The 15,613-nt window shown below is 34.6% G+C and overlaps 1 protein-coding gene and 1 long non-coding RNA gene across 5 annotated transcripts in view; one reads left to right on the plus strand and one right to left on the minus strand.

Annotated features, from left to right (window-relative positions):
* Window positions 1-11,339, plus strand: part of LOC139362087 (uncharacterized) — a 130,134-nt gene extending 118,795 nt beyond the window's left edge. Inside the window, exon 3 of the long non-coding RNA XR_011620424.1 lies at window positions 5,794-11,339. This is a non-coding gene — a long non-coding RNA (uncharacterized lncRNA). The remainder of the gene's footprint in view (window positions 1-5,793) is intronic.
* The window catches only part of LOC105477400 (5-hydroxytryptamine receptor 1F), a 206,194-nt gene that overhangs the window by 117,598 nt on the left and 72,983 nt on the right, over window positions 1-15,613 (minus strand). The gene's annotated exons all lie outside the window — the stretch shown is intronic.

The following is a 15,613-nucleotide window of genomic DNA, read 5'->3' on the forward strand; positions in this document are numbered from 1 at the left end:
AGCTCGGAGAAGTTTGTTATTACTGACCTTCTGAAGCCTATTTCTGTCACCTCGTTAAAGTCTTTCTCTATCCAGCTTTGTTCCCTTGCTGGTGATGAGCTGTGATCCTTTGGAGGAGAAGAGGCGCCTTGGATTTTAGAATTTTCACCTTTTCTGCTCTGGTTTCTCCCCATCATTGTGGCTTTATCTACCTTTGGTCTTTGATGTTGGTGACCTAGAAATGGGGTTTTGGTGTGGGTGTCCTTTATGTTGATGTTGATGCTATTCCTTTCGTTTGTTAGTTTTCCTTTTAACAGTCAACTCCCTCAGCTGCAGGTCTGTTGGAGTTTGCTGGAGGTCCACTCCAGACCCTGTTTGCCTGAGTAGCACTAGCGGAGGCTGCAGAACAGCAAATATTGCAGCACAGCAAATATTGCTGCCTGATACTTTCTCTGGAAGCTTTGTCCCAGAGGGGCACCCACCTGCATGAGGTGTCATTCAGCCCCTAATGGGATGTGTCTCCCAGTTAGGCTACATGGGGGTCAGGGACCCACTTGAGGAGCCAGTCTGTCTGTTCTCAGAGCTCAAACACCATGCTGGGAGAACCACTGGTCTCTTCAGAGCAGTCAGACAGGGATGTTTAAGTCTGCAGAAGTTGTCTGCTGCCTTTTGTTCAGCTATTCCCTGCCCCCAGAGGTGGAGTTAACAGAGGCAGCAGGTCTTGCTGAGCTGCAGTGGGCTCCACCCAGTTCGAGCTTCCAAGGCTGCTTTGTTTACCTACTCAAGCTTCAGCAATGGTGGATTCCCTTCTCCCAGCCAGGCTGCTGCCTTGCAGGTGGATCTCAGACTGCTGCGCTAGCAGTGACTAAGGCTCTGTGGGCTTGGGACCCACTGATCCATGTGCGAGATATAATCTCCTGGTGTTCCATTTGCTAAGACCACTGGAAAAGCTCAATATTTAGGCAGCAATGTCCCGTGTTTTCCAGGTACAGTCTGTCATGGCTTCCCTTGGCTAGTAAAGGGAAATCCCCTGAACCCTTGCACTTTCCAGGTGAGGTGATACCCCATCTTGCTTCAGTTCGCCCTCCATGGGCAGCACCTACTGTCCAACCAGTCCTAGTGAGATGAACCAGGTACCTCAGTTGGAAATACAGAAATCACCCGTCTTCTGCATCAGTCACACTGGGAGCTGCAGATTGGAGCTCTTCCTATTTGGCCATCTTGGAACCACTCATACTTCTATTTTAATGCTTTATAAAATACGTTCTCATACGACAGTATTATCTTTTCCTGGGTTATTACAATTCCAGTGGGCAGGCTCATTAAGATGAATTGGTAAATCTCCGATTACAGTTTACAACTGTTCACATTGAAAATCCCAAAACTAGAGAAAAACTGAAAAGAGTAGTAAAGTGAGAACTCATATAAGCTTACCTATTTTTGTTACTTTGCTTTCTATTTAGTCTCTCTGTCAGCTTCTCTCTCTCTCTCTCTCTCTCTCTCTCTCTCTGCCTGCCCACCATATATGGACATACTCCTCAGTACACATACACAAACACACACACACACAGACACAGACACACTTTGTAGTTGAACAATTTAAGAGTTAGTTGCAAATTTTAATTTTAGGTATCAATGAATAAATTGAAGAAATATTTTTTGAAAAGAATTTACTCCTGTAAAGAGAGTAATCCAGTTAATTATTTCTAAAAGCAATCCTTTAATTATGCCAGGTTTCTAATACTCACTATTTATCCTAAGAAAGTAAGTTTTCCTTTATTCAATTTATATTTTTGGCATTTTCTGTATGCATTTTTGTTGATGATGTCTTTTAAAGAGTTGATTCATTTTGATGAAAATTATCCTTAAAAATTTTTTATTGAGATTAATCTATGTACAATGAACTACATCCATTTAAAGATACAATTTGATACTTTCTAAAGACATATACAACTTTAAACCACACCACAATTAAGATACGAAAGTTTTCTCTTACTCCCCAAAGTTTTCTCATGCCCCTATTCAGTCCATCATTCTTGTTGTCCTGCACCCAGCCTATCACTTACCTGTTTTTATGCCACTATAGAGCAGTTTGCAGTTCTTAAAATTTTGTAAACTGAATCACAATGTATCAACTTTTTTCGTGCCTAGCTTTTTGCACTCAGTAAGAAAAGTTAATTTTATTGGGCCTTAACTCTCAGATTTTCATTTTATATGAAAAATACTGTTTAGATGTTAAATTTTATATCTCTTTTAAATAGGAGGAAATATATTAGAATCACCAGACAGGAAATTCGTAATGTTCTGTTTGTACATTTTATAGTTATGAATAGATAACAGAAAAAAATATGCTATCATTACAATTTATGTATTATTAATGGTGTGAGAAATAAGATAGGCTGATGTTGTAAGTATAGAAGCTAAAAAAATCTTGTTTAACTAAACTTTACTTACAAATTAATGTGTCAGTTTTATGTGACAGTGAAATATTCATTTTGTGGAAATATGGGTGATACTTTATAATGTATTAGAATAAATTATGAAAAATTTGCTTCTTGAAGTAAAAATTTAAGAATCTTGAGAAACTGGCATATTTTTCTTTAATGAACAATTCTACATATCCTAGAATGTTGTTATGATGCCATTACAGTTAAATTTAATTAAAAATATCATTCAAGGGTATGTGTGGGAAGGGAGAGGGGTTGTGTGCTAGGGAAGATTCTTGGCTAATGCACTACCAGGTTGGCATTGCAATAAGGTGATTTTACGCATAAGGAACCTCTGTAAAGCTATGGAGAGTAATGGGTTAATACCCAGTAAGTAAAAAAAAAAAAAAAGATATTTAATATCTTGATATACATCAGTACTAAGAATGATGTTGTACAAGCAAAAATGGGAAGTTAAAATATGATTAAATGCATTATACTCTCAGGGTGAATATTTTAATTGGGAATTTGCAAATTTTTATTGCAATAAGTCAAATTTTAATTCTGTTTAACAATTACTAATGCTATACAACATGATTCCACTTAGATTGCAGATTATGTTACCACTTTTGACTTTTAGCATTCTTTTAAACTAAAGAAAAAGAAATTACTTAGCTGAAATCTTCAGGTAATCAGGAAAAGATTCACAGTATATACTATTTGAAAAAGTTCTGTATGATTACTGTGCAAATACTTAAATAGCACAAATCAAAATTTATTTTCTACTTAAAAATATTTCTATCTATATTTACATATACTTAACAGTTGTTTTAGGTGTTAATTACATAATTTCTGCAGAAAGATGAAAAGAATAACACACTTCCTACTGTGTTTCAGAATATTAACAAAGTGAATGCTGCTTTTCTCAACTACAATATGACACCTATGAGATGAACTATAGTTCAAGCAAAGATCTAAAGCAAGATATAAACCAACGAGCAACACACAACTTTTACTTAGTGGAGGAAAACAGTCTAAACATATTTTTTTTTTGTTTTGTTTTTCTCTTTACTTTTCTCCATTTCAAAAAAATCTCTGTGTGTGTGTGTTTGCGTGTGTGGTGTGCGTGTGGCGTCTGCATGTGTATACTTTCAAAGAGCAAGATCAATACAACAGAGTAGATCTGAAAGCACAATGCCTCCTCATTTCTACTTAGAGATATGATGGGCATTTTTTAAAGCTTACTGCCTCTGCCTCATCCTACAATTTTAGGTGAAACAAAACAATGAGCAAAAGTAAGAGTCTGATTCATTTGAGGAGGGCAGAAATTCTCTTTTATTCTATCTTTGTCCTGCTGGAAATAATTTTTTATCAACATTTCTGTTTCAATTAGACATTTCACATACACATAAAATGATTTAGCATTTACTTCCTGGGTATACCAGGCTTCTTCTGGGAGCACTACTCTGGACACTGTTGCAATACAACCATCTTAAGTAACATCTACTGTTCTTCAAGATGATTTAACGCTCAATGATCTGGATCATAAATGGTCTGAAATTGCGTACTGGACTCCTGACATGTTTCAGCTGAACTTTTTCAAAGCAAAACCTCTGCTCTAGAATGACTAATTTTGTTATTGGTTACAAAAGTCCTCTTATTTTTACCTCAGAGCCCGTTCCTAGACACTTAATCTATTCAAACTTAATCCATTCTCAAGACCCTGTCCATTCTCTCTTTTTCATTAAAACCACTATCAGTCATTCAAGTCTATACTTATTTCCTATTGGTTAATCGTTTTAGAAGACCTTAAATAATGAGGTATTAAAACTGAGAGAGAAATTGGGTAAACTTTATAAAATTCATTGTGTTGGAAGTCTGAAAGAGGTGGAAATTTAGAAGTGGACAGGAAGGGAAGGAGCTTTGCTAGACATTTCTCCGTTCTCGTATCTTTACCCAAAGATAAACATTGTTCATATTTTCATGGATTTCTTCTTCTATGCAAGCCTGCTTTACACATTTGAGCTCATCCTCCATGTACAGTATAGTATAGCAGCAGCTGGGAGCTTGAGCTTTAGAGCTAACTCAGAGTCAGATGAAGCTCTGCTCTTACTGTTAATGGCTGGGGCCTTGGATATCACTTAGATCCTTGAAACCTCAGGTTCCTTATTGGTAATGGGAATAATAATAGTGCCCTTTTCATGTTTGTTGTCAAAATGATATGATATAAAGCAATAATATATAAAGTGCTTAGCACATTGTAATAACTTACTCATCATTAACTTTTACATAAAAATTAATAATTTATTAAATAACTTCTTATGTAACTAATAAATCCTCCATTTATGGTTTTGGAATGGTTTTTCTTTCAATTCACTGAAAATTGAGTGGGTACCCAATCAATTTTCAGTGAGTTGAAAGGAAAAGGGAAAGGACAAATAAAATTCATCGTCTCCTATGATCAGACACAGCACAGGGCTAGAAAACTCAGGCACATTACTCCATTTAATCCTTATCACATACTAAGTAGTGGGTAACATTATCTTATTTTCTTTTATTACAAACAAACAAACAAACAAAAAACAGGATTGGAGAAGTAATATCATTTGGCTAATGTCCTAGAACCTGTATGTGGCAAAATGATGGTTTCTTTCCAGAGATTTTAACTCACTACAAATCTTGTATTCTTCTATATCAGTTTGTTCTCCTCTTTTAGCTGAAATAAATGGAATGACTCTATGAAAATAGGATGATTCATTCTAAATAACTTTGTAGACTATATATTTAATATCCTAGGCCTAAAATTACTTTTTGAAATGTTTATTTCTTTTTTTATTTTAGTAAAAAGCACATATAATTAAATTTACCATCCTAATCACAATTTACCACCTTCATGATTTTTAAGTGTACAGTACAGTTTTATATATATGAACTTTATGTGGCTTTAATGAAAATGTGGGAATGAATAGGGCCTTAAGAAGCAAATTAAGTTTGAATAGACTGAGAATCTAGGATATACATATGAACTATATATATATATATATATGTTGTTCTTCAATAGATCTCTATACAATTTACACCTTGAAAAAGTGAAACTCTATATCCATTGAGCAACAAATCCTGTCTCACACCTCTCCCTGGTCCCTAGCAATAACTACTCCACTTTTAGTTTCTGAGAGTTTGACTATTTTGTATATCTCATATAAGTGGAACCATGCAGTCTTTGTCATTGTGTGACTGGCTTATTTCACTTAGCATTTTGTGGCTTATTTCATTTAGCATTTGTCATTTTGTGATCGGCTTATTTCACCTAGTATAATGTCTTCAAGGTTAATCTATGTTTTACTATGTGACAAGATGTCTTTTTTTCTTTTCTTTTTTGAGACAGAATCTCGCTCTGTCACCAGGGCTGGAATGCAGTGGCATGATATCGGCTCAGTGCAACCTCCACCCTCCAGGTTCAAGAAATTCTCCTGCCTCGGCTTCCCAAGTAGCTGGGACTACAGGTGCCCACCACCATGCCCAGGTAATTCTTTTTGTATTTTTAACAGAGTTTCACCATGTCAGCCAGGATGGTCTCGATCTCCTGACCTCCTGATCTGCCTGCCTTGGTCTCCCAAAATGTTGCGATTACAGGCGTGAGCCACTGCGCCCAGCCATCTTTTTTTTTTTTTTTTTTTTTTTAAGGCTGAATAATATTCCCTTGTATGTATATACCACATTTTCTTCTTGTTTTCACATTTTCTTTATCCAGTCACCCATCAGTGGACATTTAGGTAACTTCCACTTCTTGGCTATTGTGAATAATGCTTCAGTGATCATAGGTGTGGGAACATCTCTTCAAGATCCTGTTTTCAATTATTCTGGATATATATACCCAGGAATGGTATTTGTGGGTCATGTGGTAATTTTACTTTTGTGAGGAATGTTCATACTGCTTTCCAGAGCAGCTGCACTATTTTATATGCCCATCATCAACACACAAAGGCTCCAATTTTCCACATCCTCCCAACACTTGTTGTTTTATGAGTTTTCTAAATAGTGGATATTCTAATGAGTGTGCAGTGATATTTCATTGTGTTTCGATTTACATTTCTCGATGACTCATGATGTTGAGCATCTTTTTATAAGCCTATTGAGTATTTGTATAACTTAAGAGAAATGTCTATTCAAGTCTTGCCCATTCTTAACTAGGTTATTTGATTTTCTGCTGTTGTGTTCTCTGAGTTCTGTACATATACTGGGTATTAACTGCTTATCAGATATGTGTTTTATAAGTGTTTTCTCTCACTTCATAGGTTGCCTTTTCACTCTGTTGGTTGATTCCTTTGCTGCGCAGAAGTTTTTTTGTTTTTTTGTTTTTTTTGAGACGGAGTCTTGCTGTGTCATTCAGGCTGGAGTATAGGCGTGTGATCTTGGCTCACTGCAACCTCTGCCCCCTGGGTTCAAGCAATTCTCCTGCCTCAGCCTCCCAAATAGCTGGGAATACAGGCACCCACCACGACGCCTGGCTATTTTTTGTATTTTTAGTAGAGACAGGGTTTCACCATGTTGGCCAGGCTGATCTCGAACTCCTGACCTCAAGTGATCCACCTGCCTCGGCCTCCCAAAGTGCTGGGATTACAGGCGTGAGCCACCACACCTGGCCTGCTGTGCAGAAGTTTTTAAGTTTCATGTAATCCCATTGTTCTATTTTTGCTTTTGTTAACCTGTGCTTTTGGTGTCATATCCAAAAAATTATTGTCCAGACCAACGTCAAGATGCTTCTTCCCTATGTTTTCGTCTAATAGTTTTACAAATTCAGGTCTTCCGTTTAAGTCTTTAATCCATTTTAAGTTGATTTTTATATATGGTGTAAAGTAAGAATTTAACTTAATTATTTTCATGTGGATATTCAGTTTTTACAACATCTTTGGTTGAGGAGACTACCCTTTCCACATTGTGTAGTCTTGGCACCATTATTGGAGATTATTTAACCATATGCTTCTGGGCTTTCTATTATGTTCCACTGGTCTATATGTCTGCCTTTATGCCAGTGCCATAGAGTTTTGATTGCTGTAGCTTTGTAATACATTTTGAAGACAGGAACTGTAAGATTTCTAGCTTTGTTTTTCTTTCTCAAGATTGTTTTGCCTATTTGTTGTCCTCTGAGATTCCATATAAATTTTGTGGGTTTTTTTCTATTTTTGCAAAAAAAAAAAATGCCATTGGGATTTTGGTAGGGATTGTATTGAATCTGTATATTGGTTTGGGTAATAAGGGCACTTTCACAATGTTAATAAATCTTTTAATTCATGAATATGAGATGTCTTTCCATTTGTTTTGTCATCTTTAATTTCTTTCAGCCATGTTTTGTAGTTTTCCATGTACAAGCCTTTTCCTTTCTTAGTTAAGTTATTCCCAAGTATTTTATTCTTTGTGGTGCTATGGTAAGTGGGACTGTTTTCTTAATTTTCTTAATTCGTTTTCAGATTGTTCATTGTTAGGATATGAAAATACAAATGATTTCTGTGTGTAGGCTTTGTATCCTGCAACTTCGTTGAATTATTCCACTAGTTCTGACAGGTTTTTTTTTTTTTTAATTTATATGTATGCGTAGAATCTTTAAGATTTTCTACACAGAAGATCATAGTATCTGTGAACAGAGATACATTTATTTATTCTTTGCCAATTTGGTCACTTCTTTTTCTTTTTCTTGCCTAATTCCTCTGGCTAGGAACTCCAGTATCATGTTGAATAGAAGTCATGAAAGTGGACATCTCCTTGTCTTGTTCCTAATCTTACAGGAAAAGCTTTTACTTTTTCACCAATGAGTATGATGTTAGCTGTGAGCTTGTCATATATGGCTTTTATTATATTGAGGTAATTCCTTCTATTCCTATTTTGTGGAGTGTTCTTTTCATGAATGTGTGGTAATTTTTGTCATGTACATTTTCCACATCTATTGAAATAATCATAGAATTTTTATCCTTAATGTTAATGTGGTGTATTACATTGACTGAGTTTTGTAAGCTGAGCCATGCTTGCATTTTAGGAATAAATCCCATTTGGTGATGGTGTATAACCCTTTTAATGTGCTGTTGAATTCAGTTTGCTAGTATTTAGTCAAAGATTTTTGCATCAATATTTTTGATGGTTAATTATATATGTCATTGTGACTGTGCTAAAGAATGCCCAGATAGTTGATAAAACATTATTTCTGAGTGTGTCTATGAGGGTGGTTCTGAAATAGATTAGCATTTGAATCAGCAGCCTGAGTAAAGATGACTGGCCTTATCATCTTTACTCATAATACATCTTTACTCATAATACATAATGTATTATGAGTACATAATACATAATGTACGTAATGTATTATCAATGCAGGTGGGCATCATCTAATACATTATATCTTGAATAGAAGAAAAAGACAAAGGAAGGGGTATTTTCTTCCTGTTTGAAGTGAAGCATTCATCTTCTCTGCTCTCAGACATTAGTGTTTCTGCCTCTTGGGCGTTCAGACTCCGACTCGTACTTACACCATTCATCTCCTCCCTCCACTCTCATGGTTATTAAGCCTTTGGACATGGACTGGGACTTACCCCATTGGCTCCTCTGATTCTCAGACTTTTGGACTTAGATTAAGTTATACCACTGGCTTTTCTAGTTCTCTGGCTTGCAGATGGCAGATAATGGCCCTTTTTGGCCTCTGTAAGCATATGAACAAATTCCTGTAATAAATCTCATAAATATATCTCTCTCTCTATATATGTGTGTGTGTGTGTGTGTGTGTGTGTGTGTGTGTGTGTTCATCCATCGTATTGATTCTGTTTCTCTGAAGAACCTTGACTAATAAAATATTCATCAAGAATATTGGTTACTAGTCTGTAGTTTTCTTGTAGTATCTTTGTGTGGCTTTTGTATCAGCATATTTCTTGCCTCATAAAATGAGTTTCAAAGTATTCTTTCCTCCCATTTTTTTTGGAGAGTTAGAGAAGGATTGGTGTCAATTTTTCTTTTTCTTTTTTTCTTTTTTATTATACTTTAAGTTCTAGGGTACATGTGTACAACATGCAAGTTTGTTACATACGTATACATGTGCCATGTTGGTGTGCTGCACCCATTAACTCATCATTTACATTAGGTATATATCCTAATGCTATCCCTCCCCCTTCTCCCCACCCCACAACAGGCCCTGGTGTGTGATGTTCCCCTTCCCGTGTCCAAGTGATCTCATTGTTCAATTCCCACCTGTGAGTGAGAACATGCGGTGTTTGGTTTTCTGTTCTTGCGATAGTTTGCTGAGAATGATGTTTTCTAGCTGCATCCATGTCCCTACAAAGGACACAAACTCATCCTTTTTTATGGCTGCATAGTATTCCATGGTATATATGTGCCACATTTTCTTAATCCAGTCTGTCATTGATGGACATTTGGGTTGTTTCCAAGTCTTTGCTATTGTGAATAGTGCTGCAATAAACATACGTGTGCATGTGTCTTAAAAATTTGGTGGAGTTGTCTTGTGAAGCCATCTGATCTTGGGCATTTCTTTGTTGGGAGGTTTCTGATTACCGATTTAATCTCCTTACTAACCATAGGTCTACTCAAATTTTCTATTTATTCGTGGTTCAGTCTTGATGGGTTGTATATTTCTAGGACTTTATCTGTTTCTTCTAGGTTATCCAATTTTTTGGCAATGTAATTGTTCATAGTAGTCTCTTATAATCCCTTTTATTTCTGTGGCATTAGCTGTAGTGTCTGCTGTTTCACTTTTAGTTTTTGTTATTTAGTCTTCTCTTTTAGTTAGACAAGCTCGGTGTTTGTCAAATATATTGATCTTTTCAAAAATCCAACTCTGAGTTCTGTTTATTTTCTATCACTTTTTCTATTGTTTCACCTTTTTATGCTTTAATTTTTATTATTTCCTTTCTTCAGTTAACTGTGAGTTCACTTTGTTCTTATTTTCTTGCTACTTGCATAGTAACAAGAAACTTGCATAGAAAATAAGTCAGGTTGTTGATTTGAGAGCTTTCTTTTTATTTAATGTAGGCAGTTGCCACTATAAACTTTTCTTTTAGTATTGCTTTTGCTTCAGACATAAGTTTGGCATGTTGAGTTCTCCATTTCATTTGTCTCAAAATAGTTTTTAATTTTCTTTGTGATTTTTTTCTTTGATTTATTGGTTGTTCAAGAGTATGTTGTTTAATTTCCACATATTTGTGTATTTTACAATATTTCTTTTGTTATTGGTTCTATGTCCATTTAACTGTGGTCTGAAAAAACGTTTTGCATGATTTCAGTCTTTTCAAATGTGTTAAGACTTGCTTTGTGACCTAACATATTACCTATCCTGAAGAATGTTCTGTGAGCTCTTGAAATAGTTCATTCACTGTTGTTGGGTAGAATATTCTGTATATATGTTTGTTAGGTCCAATAAGTCTGTAGTGTTCAATAAGTCTGTAGGGTTGTTCAAGTTCTCTGTTTCTTTATTGACCCTTTGCCTGGTTGTTTGACCTATTATTGAAAGTGAGATACTGAAAACACCTACTGTTAATGTGCTGCTTCCTATTCTCCCTTCCATTCAATATTTGCCTCATATATTTGCGTGCTCCCTTCTGCCTATAGAATTTCTGCTGAATAAGTCACTGATAATCTTATGGGAGCTCCGTTATATGTCATGAGTTGCTTTTTTCTTGTGGCTTTCAAGATTTTTTTTTTTTTTGCTTTTGATTTTTGACATTTTGATTATAATGTGTCTGTCTAGCTGTGGGCCTCTGTGGATTCATCCTAGTTGGAACCCATTATGTTACTGAATTTAGATGTCCATTTTCTTTCTCAGATTTGGAAAGTGGTCAGATATTGTTTCTTCACATAAGCTCTTTGTACCCCTTCTCTTTCTCTTTTCCTCCTGGGACTTCTGTAATTTATATACTTCCCCAGTAATTTATATATTTTTTATATATATATAAATTTATATATTTATATATATATATAAAAATATATATGTATTTATATATATATATTTATATATGGGACCCCATAAGTCCCATAGGCTTTTCTTCATCCTTTTTTCTTTTTCCTTCTCTGACTTGATATTATGAAATGAGGTCTTTTCAAATTCACTGATTTTATTCTGCTTGATCATGTCTGCTGTTGAACTCCTGTAGTAAATGTTTCATTTTAGTTGTTGTACTCTTCAGCTCCAGAATTTCTGTCTAGTTCTTTTTAATAGTTTCTATCTCTTTATTTATAGTCTCATTTTGTTTCTGCATTATTTTCCTGATTTTTAAGGTTTCTATCTATCTGTGTTTTCTTGTAGCTTACTGAATTTTAAAGATATTTATTTTAAATTATTTGTGAGGTAATGCATTGATCTCCATTTTTAGGGTTGGTTTCTGAAGATTTATTTTGCTTCCATGATTGAGCCATATTTCTCTGTTTCTTCACATGATTTTTTTTTTTTTTTTTTTTTTTTGCTGAGATTTGAGTATTTGATAAAGCAATCACCTCTCCCAGTCTTCATGGACTGGCTTCATACAAGAGAAGACTTTCACCTATCATCCCAGCCAGTGATTCTGGGGACCTTTCAAACTTTTCAGGGCATGCATTTTCTCTGGAATTGTGTATACAAATTTCCAATTAGAGATGTATGTTGGATCCTTTTTCAGAATCTTGTAATAACTTGCTTCTTCTAGCATCTACCTGTGTTACTGTGGTTTCTCTGGTGCTGCCACAAACTCCAGAGCTCTTCTTTGTTCTTAGTGACCCCTAGGCATCCAACGTATGCTGTATCTCCATCAGTGCTCTGAGTCAGACGAGACAGAAACCAATTCCTCAGGCAGCCCCATGAAAAGCCAGAACATTTGTTGTGTGTTCTACTTTGTTTCTCTCTCCCAAGAGAGAAGCTGTCAATTGGGCATTTTTTTTAATTGCACCAAGCTGTGCTGGTTTGGGAAGGGCTATTATGAATGAAATCCAATAGTTTCTCTTAATTGTTTCATGTCAGTTGTTCTCGGCTTGATGCATGTCTCTGGGTATGGCAACTTCTAAGCTGGTTTCTGAAGTCCTTGTAAAGCTTTTTGGCTAATATACTGTTATTAAGTTACAGTCTTAGTTGGAGAATTTTTCCGTCTTGCTACTGTTGCTCTGAAAGTTTGATGTCTTTACACAAAATCTGGAGCATCCTGAGAATACTCCTTGAGATATAATGATAACTTGTGAGGAAAGTTTTGACAATGAATCTTACATACTCCTCACTTGGAATATAGATCTTGCTTTTATTATTAAAATAATTATAGAAAACTCACTTATAGTTTTCAGTTGTGAAGTATGTACAATATCTGTCACATAGATGGTGCTCAGTAAATATTTGGCTTCTTCCCCTTTAAGAATAAAATGTTTCAATGTAAACAGAATTTCATTGCATTTTATATGTAGCAATCATTGAAAACACATAATTTAGAAATAATTTTTACTGTAGCTTACTAATGATGGGATAGCAAATTGAGAATTGTATCTTATTTGATCAAATGTGATAATGAATTAGAATAGGAAATTTTCATTCGCATCTATGATGATTAATTTATGTGTCAATTTGGGCCACATGGTATCCAGATATTTAAACACACATTATTTTAGATGTTTTTGAGAGGTTGTTTTGGGTGAGACTAACGTTTAAATCAATAGACTGAGCCAAACAGATTGCTCTTCCTAACCTGGGTAGGCCTCATCTGATCAGTTAAAATCCTAAATAGGACCAAAAGGCTTGTCCTCCCACAAGTAACAAAATTTCTCCTGCTTAGTATCAGTTCTCCTTGTGTCTTGATTTTGGCAACCTTTGAAGTAGAACTCTGCTGTTTCTTAGGCCTTTGAACTTGAACTAAAAGTACATCATCAGCTCTCACGGGTCTCCAGTTTATCGACTCACCCTGAACATCTTAGGACTTTTCAGCCTCCACAGTTGTATAAAACAGCTCTTTAGAATATCTATCTATCTATCTATCTATCTATCTATCTATCTATCTAATCTACCTTCTTATTGGTTCTGTTTTTTTCTGGAGAACCCTGACTAAAGCACTCACCTAACATACTATGGTATGGACAGCTTTCAAATAATGTTCATGATAATTAAACTAGGAGATATCTTACAAGGGCCTATTTGAATTAGCTGGACATATTAATATATATTTAGGGTAAGTGCTATGGGTTTCAGTAGTTTATTTGCATTATAAAGCTGTTCTATTATATATATTCGTAGTTGTATGTGCAAAATTTAAGACTGTTTCTTAGGTTGTGATAACAATAAAGTTCAAGGATTGAGGGAAGTTACTTTCTTCCTCGTTATCTTACTATTGTTTATTCAAATATGAATGCACATGTATAATAGATAGCAACATTTGAAAAAATTCAAAGGTCAATGCTATTTCGATTTTTCTTTCTTTTACATTGTTAATCCTTATATTAAAAATCAACACCTTATATTTATTATTGTTCATGGATTACCAATAATTTAAAAAGTCAAGACTGCATAATGTTCAGATAATTGACTAGAATGTTTGTTGTAAGTAAATGTACATTGATACCCAGTGCAATTAAGCTAACTTCATGGACTTGCTAGATCCTTAAGAGGATTTAACTGAACTATGCACTTTATAGAGAAAAAATGAAAATAATAAATATCATTGTTTGCATGATAGATGCAGGCTTAAGAGCAGACAGAGGTTTTTCTCTAATTCTCTGGTAAGGCTATCTATTTTGGAGTTTCATTTTATTTAATTCTTATCTAAAATATATATTCTAATTTTTTCCTGAAGTTTTGAAAAGTTTAAATTTTATGATAATTTAGATAGGCAATATTTTACCTAAAAAACAGAATATAATCAAGATACCAAATGTGAATAAAGACAAAAAATACTTTAAGAAAACCTGCTACTAATATTTGTGTTGCATTCATTCTTCTATTTAATCATGCCTGTCTTAGCCACTTCTTTCTCTAAGAAAATCCTTTAACAAGTGTTAGTAGCTACCATATATAAAGTGAAATCACATCTAACCCAAATTTCAATCAGAGAAAAAAATCATACAATTAATGCAATTAGTTCTTTATAGTTTTTCATGAATTGGTTAACTGTTAATCTGAGTGAAAGTCATTGGTTTTATTATCCAATAAAAAATTAAAAGGGCTAGAAGAAACAATGAGATCCCATGAATGTCAGAAATCTCCAAGCTAAAAGCCACTATGGCAACAAAATCATCTTCTGAAGAAAGTGTCAGAGGTTGTACATATTTTAGTTGACGAATTGATGTGCTTAACTAGAGAAAGACAACGGTTAGTAGTGCATTAAAAAATAACACGGAAGAAAATGCAAAAACCTAAAATAATAAATGGATCTTTTAAGGCAAACCAGATCATAATCCATAGTAAAATCATCTATATTATTTAGAGCTAGTTTATTCCATTTGTACAGCAGAATCACCATTTAAATATAAACTTCTAATTCATGATTTAGAAAAGAATAAAGGGAAACTATGAAATCAAATCCAGATATGAAGTTTTCTGATGAAATTATTATATATCAAGATCCCTATTATTGTGTACAATGTGGTACCATTTTAAACCTCAACTATAGTGTATTTCTCCAGTGAAGAAAATTAGAACACTTTTAGTAATATGATTTAAGTAGAATTTGATATTATTTAAACAAAGAAACTCCAAGTTGCATAGAAGAATTGACAGATTTTCACTGGATAGCAGACCTCTAGTTTCCTGTAGTGAGGACTGCATACATCTTGGAGACATATATACGTTGGTTTTCAGGGGGTGGTCACTCAGAGAAAAAATATATAATTAATTTTCCTGGAGTATATATTTTACTTTGATATTTTGGAATAAATATTCGATTTTTGCCACTTTTGAAAAAATGAAAATTGAGTCTTGTTTTTCCTGCCATTTTAACTACTCTGAAGAGATCTGCATGGGTGTGTGAAAAAAAGAGCAAACCTGAGAGAGACAGACAAAGAGAGAGAGAAAGGTAAGATAGAACATTTCAATGTACAATGAGAGATTTAAAAGTTTGATACCTCTATGTTCTGCAAGAACTTGCTGTTTTTACTACCACATTCTTATCAAAGGTGAAAATGCCAAAGAATGTGAAGCCAACACCATTGATGCACACAAAAAGTGCAAATGTGCTGCCCTAGGAAGCAATGAGATTGAAGAGGGAATTTCC

This window comes from Macaca nemestrina, chromosome 2 (genome assembly GCF_043159975.1).
Source record: "Macaca nemestrina isolate mMacNem1 chromosome 2, mMacNem.hap1, whole genome shotgun sequence".
In the NCBI taxonomy this organism is placed as follows: Eukaryota; Metazoa; Chordata; class Mammalia; order Primates; family Cercopithecidae; genus Macaca; species Macaca nemestrina.